Source organism: Haemaphysalis longicornis, unplaced genomic scaffold, assembly GCF_048455015.1.
Source record: "Haemaphysalis longicornis isolate Haplotype H1 unplaced genomic scaffold, Haemaphysalis longicornis Haplotype H1 scaffold_3, whole genome shotgun sequence".
Lineage (NCBI taxonomy): Eukaryota > Metazoa > Arthropoda > Arachnida > Ixodida > Ixodidae > Haemaphysalis > Haemaphysalis longicornis.
Genome location: NW_027526335.1, coordinates 37,097,095 through 37,109,041, shown reverse-complemented (window position 1 = coordinate 37,109,041; position 11,947 = coordinate 37,097,095). Strand labels below are relative to the sequence as shown.

At 45.0% G+C, this 11,947-nt stretch overlaps 1 long non-coding RNA gene across 1 annotated transcript; it reads left to right on the top strand.

Moving 5' to 3' along the window:
• The first annotated feature begins 1,466 nt into the window (after positions 1 to 1,466).
• On the top strand, positions 1,467 to 3,454 carry LOC144173213 (uncharacterized). Its single transcript, XR_013323190.1, has 5 exons — positions 1,467 to 1,723; positions 2,689 to 2,815; positions 2,894 to 2,973; positions 3,029 to 3,115; positions 3,186 to 3,454. It is a non-coding gene; the product is annotated as an uncharacterized LOC144173213 (long non-coding RNA).
• Positions 3,455 to 11,947: the final 8,493 nt, after the last annotated feature.

The following is an 11,947-nucleotide window of genomic DNA, read 5'->3' as shown; positions in this document are numbered from 1 at the left end:
ATATGGAAAGACAAAGTGATCGGGTATACGCCGTGTTTTTCATTCGACGTGTTGGCCGTATCTTTAAGAAGTTCGCGCACATTTCTTTCATAACTGCCTGAAAACAGCACCCAGAAATGACTTCCCAACTTTCCTTTCCTATTGTAAAAACATTGCGCGCCTTCCTTTGGCAGTAAACGGTTGCATTATAAAAAGGTAATCGTGCATCGACAAGGAAAATTTCCAGTTCCATTTTGCTAAGTTTTCACAAGCGACTCGCACTGTTAATTTTCTCTCTTAAAGGAGTACTGACACCAAATTTTTGCTTCATGTTTTTATTCGTTAGGTGTAATAGGTGTAATATTTGGTAAATGTTGCCGTGAATGGGTATTCTAGCGATTGCGCGATTACAATGGCGACCTTAAGAAGCCTATTTATGGCCCCTTTAAAGCATGCATGGCCGGGTTGTTTTATGTTGCCGCCTGTATATCCTTAAACAAAAATAATCTAGATAGAAGGCTCAAACATTGCCTTGTTGCTGGATCCTCATAATTGCTCGAAAAAATTAATTTACTGGAGAAATTTTATATGCAAGCTATATAAATTTCTGTGCATCATATGGGTGTGCGAGCCGTATACATGTCGCCAGCTAATTACAATCGTGTGTTTTCCCTTCATATATACATTGCCGCAGTAATTACGGTTGATTTATGAAATAGATTCAAGCCCAAAGTTCATGTACTTTAAATTGCCCCCTTCTTGTGACATTTAGTCACTGCTATAGCCCCTCTGATCAGCGAACGTTCCAACTAGTCCACACCTTGCACCTTTGTTTGTAATAGACAACATGAAGTGGGCTGTTTTATATTTCAACTTCCCCATAGACATTTCACCTACCTCGAGCGCCAAAGTCAGAGCACCATGATATTGTAACATATATGAAACAATAAAACAAAACAAAGACCTAACCCTGGTGAGACACCCATTTTCCAGGAGATACTGCCTGTACGAAAGCTCATTGGCCTATTTCAAGGATCTTTTCTCATTATACAAACGAACCTTCCAAGTAACCTGAAAATTTTTGCTCTTGTTCCCTTCCAATAGCATTGCACACACTATCTTCAGATTTTTCCTGTTGTAATTTTTATTCGTAAGAGGTTCCAATGCATCGAACACTTGTCGCGTTCTGCTTGGCGCGAAACGAAATACAGCAGGGCGCCAGGCATTCTCGGAACCCCGCCTTTTTCCGAGGCTTCAGCTGGGAATCAGGCACGCTGTCTCGCGCATTCCTTTCTTCCTGCATGCCTTATTTTTTGTTTTCGTCGACGCTCCGTCCCGTCCTGTCCCTTCTGTGTGTCGCGAAGGAAGTTTCAGCAGCCGAGCGCGAGTTGGGGATGGCCGAAAAAAAAAAAAAAGACAGAAAGAAAACGCTTTCGTCCTTGGCATGGAGGAAGAACTTTTCTTTCCTCCATGGTCCTTGGCCAGCGTCCTACCCTCCTCTCACACGCGCACACGTGCGCGCCCCTCGCAGAGGGGTCCTCCCCTCATGCTCCTTTGCGACTGGCAGCCGGCGGTGGGTTGGGAAGAGTAGACGAAATGCGCGCGCTTTTTTCAGAAAGGAGCAGCCATAGTGACAATCAAACGGAATGGAGAAGGAACCATGTCATACGAAATATTGTTGTGTGGCCGCATGTTACGGCGAATATTTGCGGGCCGGAAAGTTCATAGCAACCGACCAGTGAAGGTAAGCGCTCGATTTTCTGAGCTCGCCTCGTTCTTTCGAATGCAGTTTACTTCGTAAAAGAGCGGGAACAAGATTGCCCTCCCGTTTCTAACTTCTAAGCATATCCTTGCTTTTGTGAATGCGTACGGTTGTAAAAGGGGAACACGTATTCACTTAAATTTTATGGAAAGAGTATAATGAGAAATCAGGTGGGCGCTCAGTAGTAGATTTTTTGTTATGATGCTGAAATCGAGTGTATATATGTTCTGCAAGAACCTTGATATGTACGATTGGCTTTTAATTTACTTCTCGCCGCAGCTGCTCACGAACGCGAAAAATACAACTAATAAATATAACTTTGTTATGTTTAATTTCACACGAGTTTCGGCGGCATGCTGTAACGGAACACAATTTAGCGTTGCAGTTCAGCCATATGTTATCAGCTGCTTATGCGAACCATCTTACGATGTAAAACAACGCCTGACGTCTTTGTAGTATTCACATATTTTCCATGTGAAAGGCTGGTCTACGTCGGATGCTTATAACTATAAAGAAAATAAATGACAAATAAAAATAAATAAATAAAATGATCAAAAATAAATAAAAATAAGAAAATAAAACAGCTCAAGCCAGTTTTTAGCACATTTTTCGAGAGCAAAAGGTAAAATTAGGCAACCAAGAAAATACACGGTTGTAATTTCATCTAGTTGTACATGTAATGTTTCCCTTCTTTACATTTGCCTGTTTACTAATTTTTGTTCGTTGCGTTTTTATGTTTATGGCCATTGAGGTAATTATCGTCCTCTTTCAATGATTGCCGACGTACCACGTCGTCATCAGTTGGTCGGCTTCTCTCGTTAATTGAAAATTCTCTGGCAAGCTGTCTGATCGAAGTCTTTTCACTTAATTACTCAATGGCCTGGAAAGAAAGCTGTAAGGTATTTTATATAATTCAGTATATAAAATTGTCCTTTTCTGTTTTCCAGGGATGCTTGAGAAACCAACTCAAGCGATGTGCGTCATAAAGTTGGCACGGGCATTAGAAAAAGTTAAACAAGCAAGACAAAGTGAAAAGTGAAGAGGCCTGTTTTGCTATAATATTCCTTCCTGAAGGTAAGGTTTTCTCTATTAGCTAAAATTTGCTTCACTTCAGTTTTCTGAACCACTTCTATACACTCTGTTTTGTTTCAGAAATACCTTATGATTTACCAGCACCACAACATTGACACACGAATAAGCTCATCTGGCAGCAAGCGTCATCCAAACTGCAGGTGAGCTTCTGAGCACCCTGTGTGCTAGAGCAATGCCATTTTGTTTGTTTTCCAGGAATGGCAGTCAAACCTCATTTGAAGTGCCAGTACAAGAAAATTGATGAGGCCATATTGTATGCCAAAAGTCCTGGTGTTCTGAGAGGTGAGACATTGTCTATGCTGTAACAACTTTGCAACTTCTCCTAAACTACAGTTTTTTTTTCATTTCGCAGAAGCGTGGCAGTAACAACCCCATGTTACTGGGTTCATGGCCGTCAAGTATGTCATCAAACTGACTTGTCAAGGCAGAAGAACAAGCAAGCCCAGGAGTAGAAAAACGAAGACAACGGCTGAAACAGCGTACTTGCGAAATTCAATTGCTTTAACACAATACGTATTCGGATCGATTGTTAATGGTAAAATAAAACGCACATGTTCTTTCATCTTAAAGAGTGTCAGTGTTGTTATTTACGCTAGCTGGCATGTTCCTTGCTTTAAAATTCCGCTATTTCTTAGTTTGTTATTTTGCCGGACTGCCTTAATTGTGTGTGTTGGTCAGTGTAGGGATCAAATGTATAAACATGCAGTCTAAAATGCCAGTTTATACCTTTCAGGAGTTTATGAGGACGACGTTTGAAGTGCTCGCTTATCATGCAGTCAACAATCGTCTGTCTAGGAAAAAGTTAACTTATAATATTTTCATCTAGTTATTGTTGCATGTATATTAGATACATGTAACTGTAAGTTACCTGTACATTGCTGCAATATCATCGCTTCGTAAGAGAAACATTGCTTGAACGTCATATCAACAGTGCGCGGATGCGGCCCTCGTGGGGAAAAAACGTATCTGTAAAGTCGCGGTAACGTTGTAGGAAGCATCGCTTGAACATGATAGCGACGTTTTCTAAATGTTACCCGCACGTTGGAAAAATATAGCTGGCAAGTTACCGCAAAATTGTAGGAATGTTATTGCAACTTCATAAAAACATTGCTTGAACGTTGCAGCAACATTCTTTGTATGCTAACTTCATGTTAAAAGTGTGGATCTAAAGTTGCTGCAAGATTGTAGCAATGTTATCACAACGTCCGAATGGTACAGGGATATGCTTAAATGTGGTATGCACGTTGCGAAAATGTAGCTGAAAAGTTGCTGCAATGTCATCAGAAAACGTCTCATAACGTTGTTCAAATGTGTCCCGCACGTGGCTGGAAGGTTGCTCCAAGAGTGTAGCAACGTTGACGAACGTCAGAAACAACGTTATCCAAACATTAAAACAACACCCTTAAAACGTTGCCCCCATGTTGGAGCAATGCTAAAATCATGTTGACGCAATGTTTCTGGGAAACATTGCACTAACGTTAAAAAAAGCGGACATTAGCCACGTTTTGGCAACGTTAAGGGGAAACGTTGTGGAAATGTTCGGGCAACATTCTGTGCTACTAGGGCTCCCTCACCAGAGCAGGATTGGCCACCCTGGTGTAGTAACGGCCACAACCTCCCATGAATACGCCAACTAACCCTCGGCCCTCAGTCCCCAGCGGCTGCGAAGCAACTGACCACGGCGGCGGTCAGACCTGTGACGCAGCAGAGGGTGTTAAGAATCCCTGGATCCGGACAGGCCGCCAATGGAATCTGAACCTGGCAACGTTTAACGCGCGAACCTTATCTAGCGAAGCAAGTCTCGAGGTGTTGTTCGAGGAATTAGAGGGCATTAAATGGGATGTAATAGGGCTTAGCGAGGTTAGGAGGGCAGGCGAAGCCCTTACGGTGCTGAAAAGTGGGCACGTCCTATGTTACCGTGGGTCTAGAGGACAGAAGAGAACTGGGAGTGGGATTTCTAGTCAACAAAAGCATAGCTGGCAACATAGACGAATACTATAGCATTAACGAAAAGGCAGCAGGTCTTGTAATTAGGCTCAATAAGAGGTACAAGCTCAAGGTGGTGCAGGGCTACACGCCCACATCCAGCCACGACGACCAAGCAGTGGAACGCTTCGATGAAGATGTGGAATCGGCAATGGCTAAAGTAAAAACACAGTATACCGTAGTTATGGGGGACTTCAATGCTAAAGTAGGCAAGAATCAGGCTGGAGACAAGGCAGTTGGGAACTATGGTCTGGGCTGTAGAAATAGCAGGGGGGACCTACTAGTTGAGTTTGCAGAACGGAATAACCTACGCATAATGAATACCTTCTTCTGTAAACGGGAGAGTCGGAAGTGGACCTGGAGGAGCCCGAATGGGGAGCACAAAAATGAAATAGACTTCATATTATGCGATAACCCTGGCGTCGTGCAGGATGTGGAAGTGCTCGGAAGGGTAAAGTACGTGTAGTGACCACCGTATGGTAAGATCTCGAATTACGCTAGATTTGAGGAGGGACCGCAACAAGCTAGTACGAAAGAAGCCGATAAATTAGCTAACAGTAAGACGTAAAGTAGAAGAATTCAGGATCGCGCTGCAGAACCGATATTCAGCTCTTAACGAGGAAGCCGAGCTTACGACACAGGAAGCCAGCGACAACCTTACACGCATTATCACGGAGTGTGCAGTAGAAGTCGGGGGCACTATGGCTAGACAGGATACTGGTAAACTCTCACAGGAGACGAAAGATCTAATCAGGAAACGGCAAACCATGAGAATCTCTACCGCAGCTGACAGAATAGAACTAGCCGAGCTCTCGAAGTTAATCAATAAGCGCAAGACAGCTGACATACGGAAGTATAATATGGAGAGGATCGATCGAATACGCTGTAAAGAACGGAGGTAGCGTGAAAGCAGTGAAGAGACGTCTTGGCGTGGGGAAAAATCAGATGTATGCACTTAAGGATAAGCAAGGCAATGTCATCACAAATAGGGATAAAATAGTCACAGTGGCCGAGGAGCTCTATTTTGCCATGGTTGCCAGACCAGGAGTGCCCTCTGTTGATTAGCTCGAATCTCTACCGCAGCTGACAGAATAGAACTAGCCGAGCTCTCGAAGTTAATCAATAAGCGCAAGACAGCTGGCTGACATACGGAAGTATAATATGGAGAGGATCGAATACGCTGTAAAGAACGGAGGTAGCGTGAAAGCAGTGAAGAGACGTCTTGGCGTGGGGAAAAATCAGATGTATGCACTTAAGGATAAGCAAGGCAATGTCATCACAAATAGGGATAAAATAGTCACAGTGGCCGAGGAGCTCTATTTTGCCATGGTTGCCAGACCAGGAGTGCCCTCTGTTGATTAGCTCGCATCATACATTCGCGGGTACTACAAACGTATTGGGGCCCGTAAAGGCCTCGGATCTGTCAGCCCGCTCTGGTTACAAACCTCTGCGCGCTCGCGCCGCGGGCTCGGGCTCAAGCCCAGGTTTGTTATTTTTTCGCTTCGTCCCACGGGAGGTACCACAAACGTATTGGGGCCCGTAAAGGCCGCGGATCTGTCAGCCCGCTCTGGTTTCAAACCCCTGCGCGCTCGCGGCTCGGGCCCAGGTTCGTTCTTTTTTTTTTTCGCTTCACCCCTAGGGGACGTACTACAAACGCATGGGGCACGTAAAGGCAGTCCGTAAAGGGGAGGACAGTCCTGGTCTGGCAACCATGGTAGCCTCGCGAAAAAACGGCGGGAAAATTTGCGGGTACGCCAGCCGAAATGCTGCCAAGCAGGGTTCCGTAAAGGTTATTCAACAATGGACCATATTCACACGATCAATCAGGGGATAGAGAAATGCGCTGAGTATACTGAACCCCTATATATAGCCTTCATAGATTATGAGAAAGCATTTGACTCGGTCGAAACCCTAGCAGTCATTCAGGCATTACGGAACCAGGGGATAGATGAGCATTATGTAAGAATACTGGAGGATATCTACAATGGGTCTACAGCTACCATCATCCTAGAGCAGTAAAATACCTATAAGCACGGGTGTCAGACAAGGAGACACAATCTCTCCAATGTTATTCACAGCATGTTTACAAGAAGTATTCAGAACGTTGGATTGGGAACAGGTGGGAGTAAGGGTGAATGGAGAATACCTCAGTAACCTCAGATTTGCTGATGACGTTGCCTTGCTAAGTAACTCGGGGGACGAATTGCAAAGCATGCTTTTCGCACTGGGCGAACAGAGTAGAACCGTGGGCCTGAAAATTAATATGCAGAAAACTAAGGTAATGATCAATAACCTCGGGACAGCACAGCGGTTTGAGATAGGTGGCGAGGCAGTGGAAGTGGTAACCGAATATATCTACTTAGGCCAAGTTGTGACCCCAGATCCCAACCATGAGGCAGAGATAATTAGAAGGATCAGAATGGGGTGGGGTGCATATGGCAGACATTCTCAGATAATGAATAGCAGCCTACCATTGTCGCTGAAGAGGAAAGTGTATGACAGCTGCATCTTACCGGCACTCACCTACGGGGCAGAAACTTGGAGGCTCGTTCAACTTAAATTGAGAACTACTCAACGGGCAATGGAGCGGAAAATGATAGGTGTAACATTAAGGGACAAGAAGAGAGCGGAGTGGGTCAGGGAGCAAACTGGTGTTAAAGACATATTAGTAGAAATTAAAAAGAAGAAATGGACGTGGGCAGGGCATGTAATGCGACGGCAAGATAACCGCTGGCCATTAAGGGTAACAGAGTGGATCCCTAGAGAAGGCAAGCGTTGCAGGGGGCGGCAGAAAGTTAGATGGGCAGATGAGATCAAGAAGTTTGCGGGGATAAATTGGTCACAGTTGGCACAGGACCGAGGTAATTGGAGAATAATGGGAGAGGCCTTTGCCCTGCAGGCGGCGTAGATAGGTGGTGATGATGATGTTCATATAAAGCTGAAAACAAGGGCTACGTCAACGTCTGATCCCTGTGCCCGCTCCAGATGCTGTACATGTCAACATATACAGCCTGGCTGCATTTCGCGCCGGATACACCAAGCTGCACTGGGAATCTGTCGCAAGCCGATCAAGGCAGTCCCGTCGTTTCGCTGGCGGAATAGCCCGGCCGGGAAATGGCAGAACAGCAGGAAAAGCCTCATACAGGCATGTATGTGGTCTGGACTTTAGTGTGTCATTCCGTATCTTCACACTGGTACAAAGTGTAATAACATGACAGAGCATGTCACTGTATTTTGTTCAGTCAACTGTCAATGCTCGACATCTTTATTTTTTTACCGACATCGCATTTCATTGACTATTACAGTTCCAATATAATTTCTGCTGTATGAAAAGCATTGCTCTGCCCATCTTGTATTTCCTCCACATCAACAAAACTGTACAATTCTCTTTATCACGGAGCTTTGTCTTTTTGGCCCTATTCTATTGTTTCCTTGACCTCCCTCTTGGTTAAAATCAGCATTCTGTATTTTCTTAACCGGAATTTTACTGAAGCCATGTCTGTTCGATTTAACGGCTAGAAATATAATGAAATTTAAGAATTGTGCAACAAGCTCAACATTCAACAGCAGTGTAATAAGGTGTTCCGCTAAGCGCAAGTTTACTATTCACGTTACTTGCACAAAAAAACAAAAAGGCGATTACTTAAGGACGAAGATGCATGTTTGCTAGCTTCACCAGCATATTATACGAGCGTGCCACACGTACGGTCTAGTGCTATTCAAAGGTTATCGCGGGAAAGCTATATACTCTTTCAAATGAAGCAGACAGAACACCAGCTTTAGCAGACCTTCCATGCCAGTTTCGTTATTGTCGGCGTAGATAAAAGGCAGCCCAGTCTGTGCTTGATAACAATGAATGTAAAGCTTAAAACCCAAAGGGTTGGCAAGTCAGTCGTGCGGGCCATTGTCGTAGCATGAAACAGCCAACAAGGGAGAGAAGAGTGCGAAATGTTGATTTTCATGGCTCTGAAACGAAACCGTAGGCCGGTGGCATGCTTGGCCGCTCGATGGTGGCGCGATCCTAAAGGAAAATCTAAAACACGCAAATCTTGATATTAAACACCCAGTGTTAGCCTCCACTTCCACCTGACGAACTTCGGGGACCGCGCCCCACTCACGAGCACACTCATGATCACGCTCACGAGTGTGCGCCCGCATAACTGCCCACTCTACGGACGAATGAATCGCCCGTGGCCTATCCATAGACCAGCGAACGGGAATTTAGGTCATCATCATCATCTAAGCTCCTTAAGGTGCTCCTTAAGCTCCTTACTGTTAGCATTCAGCATACATAAATCACATGTTGAAGTCAGTTATTTCAAGCTTTGTTGGAAAAACAACGTGGAAGAAGCCTTGCCTGCATATTTCCCCCTCCCATCTTTTGGTCGACCGCAGGCCCCTCCCCCCGAAAAAATTCCTGGCTACGCCCCTGCCTCAGACAGCAAGAGCTGTCACTTGAGGTGCTCAATCTCCAACCAGACTGCGAGGGTGAATACACGTACGGCACCAGGAGAAGCCGCAGCTTCGGGAGTGTGTAGCAAAAAGTATGCTTATATCGAACAAAAATACTAGGAACTGCCGACATATCTAACCCCAAATTGGCTGGGCAGTATCGCAATACTGCTAGGATATCGTGATAGTATCTCAGATACTTTTGAGTATTTGTATTTAAGTATTAAAATACATTTGAAAAACGTATTTGTATCTCAGAAGTGAAGTACTTTTGCTGCGAATTGAATATATTGCGATGCTCTAGCATGTACGAGTATCTCATTACATTTGGCGCAGAAGTCGTCGGCATTTTTTTTGTTCAGTTGGAGCCATACTGCCTGCTGCTCTCCGATACTCTCCCTCACAGTTTTACATCTCTTGGCTTCCTTCTGTTGACGGCAGTGTTAGCTTGAAATGCCGGACGCGGCGCTGATGATGCAGCATGGTAGACAATTGCCCCCACAAGGCACATGCGTGTGTTCTGGCCCTTTTTCGTTCGGGCAGTCACACAAAGGAGAGCGAGCAATTAGGCTCACCAAAGCGCTCAGTCAGGCACAGTACAAAAGAATGTGATTGCGATGATAGGAAAGGGACGGCACGGATTAGTCATAGCCACTGTAGTCATACTGGACAGCTGCTTCTCGGGATTGCAGAAGTGGTTTTCTGGGCTCTTAAGGATGGAAAATGAAAAGGCAGTAATTACATCGTGCTAGCACCCATGCTTCAATATTTGGTGGGCCTCAAATGAGGTTGCAAGGGCTTCAGATTTTGAAAGCTTGCTCTTGTGGGCTACAGAAATTTATGGACGGCACCATAATGACCCATGCGACGATGTGTCATCAGCCACGATGAACCACGGCTTCTATATGACTTTTAAGATGACTTCCCGGCATCAGGACGGTCAGAGCAGACGCATGCTCGGGCAGAAATCTTTCGATACCTTGACGACCCAAAGAATGATTTCGCCATGTGCAGGACTTTCCAGCCATGAAGGCGGTGTTTGTTCGTTATAGCCCAAACTTGTGATCTTCTGTAGCTGCAGACACTTTTATTTTCTTCATTTGCGAGCCTCTTTCTCAGACAAAATACACGTTGTCTGGAAGGCAGCTTGTTTGCGAAGCTGCATTTGCTTAAGTGCAACTAATGTTTTTTGTGTGGCAAGTGAAGTTATAATTCTCTTCCAGGTTCAATTGTATTAGCGATTCGATTTTGTGCATGTATTGGTTCCGAAAAACCTAACACTTCATAAAAATACATTATGACATGACGTTGTCAAACTATAAAAAGAATGTATTCGGTATCTGTATCTTTTATCTGTATTTTGGAATACATTTTTTTCTGTGTCTGGAAAAATATCTCTGAAATATCCTGTTGCGTCAAGCTTAAATGTATCTTAGTATCTGTATTTTAGGTGTGCAACGCATGTATCGCGATACTTGTATTCCAGAATACATTTTGAAGTATCTCTGCCCAGCCCTGCCCCAAATAACACAGACGTGCCACTCCCCCCCTGCCACCCCAAGTTGGCTTTCCCTCAGGGCGGAGGAAAAATTCCGCCGGCACACCCCTAAAAGTTGTTATAGCCCGGCCACTCATGGGCAGCGAACGGCTCCTCCTTCTTGTTACCCTCGCTCTCCCTATCATGACAGTAACTGCACTACCGCGCCGTGTAGGGTGAGCGATCAACCCCCCGGCCCACCTGCCATGTTTTTTTTTTTACTTGTTGCGTTTGTACTTTGTGGGCTTTCTTCTGAAGGGTAGCTATAGTGGCTAATGCTAGCACCACTAAATAAAGGCTCATTTAGTGGCTCTAGCTAGCGCAAAGCGGCAGAATTTGCCTTTTGCCGTGATGATCGCAATCGTAAATCAAATTGAACTTGGTTCTGGATGTCCCCGACATGCACAAGATTCCCGAGAGCACCTTCTCGAAGTAGGTTCTGCGCAGATTTCGCCACAGAAACCGCTCGAAATTGCATCAAATCTGCGGGCTTGTGCGTGTCAGCGATGAATGAAATTCCTGAGAAGTGCAACGGAGCCACCACAGGTGTTGCCAAAGTGTGGAGCGAGCTGTCTGAACTTCTGGACACCGTAGCCGGATCGATGGTCGGCGAGTTTGTGAGTGTGGATGACGGTGTCGCCACCATGGGAGAGTTTGGAAGGCTACATTGTTGACATATACCGAACGCAAGTGAAAGCGAGCACAAAACGAGGAAAGCAACGGTGATCCTTTGCCCACAACCTCCGAAGCACTTGGTGCACTCGCACTAGTCCGGTGCTTCTTCGCAAATGTGAAAGGTTGCGGCCTCAGCTGCTCAGATTCTTCACACAATGTGGAGAATCGCGTACTGTCTCGGGAAGCGAGTTGTTCAAGCAGAAGATACAGGTCTATATCGTGCAAAAGTACAATGTGCTTTTATGACTTCCAATTCCTTAGCTTGCTTATATGAATTATCCGCTATATTAAACTAATAGGTGTTTTTTTTTTTGTTTTGTTTTTTTGCGAGTTTGATGGAACCGGGTTTGACTATTCCAACCACGTTTTTGTAACTGTCAAGGCATCCGCAAACAAAAGCATGCAATTTTTTTTTCCCCGTCCACAAAGGTGCCATTTTGCGATACCTGGGCCGTTGGCGGTGG